Consider the following 805-nt stretch of genomic DNA (forward strand, 5'->3'; position numbering starts at 1 on the left):
ATCGGACATTATTTCGTTCTGCTGTGCATGGGGTCGCTATGAGTCGGTTCTGACTCAATGGCACCTGACAACAACAATAATAACAATCTGGATTCAGTGTGGTTCCATTTGTTAATGGGGGAGAGGCTGGGAGTCACTAGGCTGTCACAGATGGGTCCTTGGAGAGCATGGAGACGCTAGTGTCTCTGTGTGGAGTGGCGTGAATGTTCCTGGTATCTCCCTGAAAAATCTGCACCCCGACTTAAGCACTGATGTAGATAAGGAACAGTGGAAAGAGGTTCACAAATTGGTGGCTGATAGTGCTTAGGAGGTGATCAAACTGAAAGGCTCTACCTCCTGGGCCATTGGACTCTCTGTGGCAGACTTAGCAGAAAGCATAATGAAGAATCTTAGGTGGGTACATCCAATTCCCACCATGATTAAGGGACTCTATGGGATTAAAGATGATGTCTTCCTTAATGTTCCTTGCACCTTGGGAAAGAATGGGATCTCAGATGTTGTGAAGGTGGCGCTGACTCCTGAGGAAGAGGCCCGTCTGAAGAAGAGTGCAGATACACTGTGGGGCATCCAGAAAGAGCTGCAGTTTTAAAGTCTGCTGTCGTAACGCTTCACTGTTGAGGCTGCAAGGGGATTTTAGTTGGGGGGTTGTGCTTGTTGTCCTTTTTATCTGATCTGTGATTAAAGCAGTAAAATTATGACTAAGGTAGAACATCTGTTTTCCTAAAGTCAGACATAGGAATGGTCCATAAAACTCTACAGCTACCAACGGCCAGTGGGGGCAGGCTTGTGGGGTGTACCCTTTGGT

The 805-nt window shown here is 47.0% G+C and overlaps 1 pseudogene; it reads left to right on the forward strand.

The window, feature by feature from the left end:
* LOC102827126 overlaps positions 1–589 on the forward strand; it is a 2,825-nt pseudogene extending 2,236 nt beyond the window's left edge.
* Positions 590–805: the final 216 nt, after the last annotated feature.

Source organism: Chrysochloris asiatica, unplaced genomic scaffold (assembly GCF_000296735.1).
Source record: "Chrysochloris asiatica unplaced genomic scaffold, ChrAsi1.0 scaffold00049, whole genome shotgun sequence".
NCBI classification, from domain to species: Eukaryota; Metazoa; Chordata; class Mammalia; order Afrosoricida; family Chrysochloridae; genus Chrysochloris; species Chrysochloris asiatica.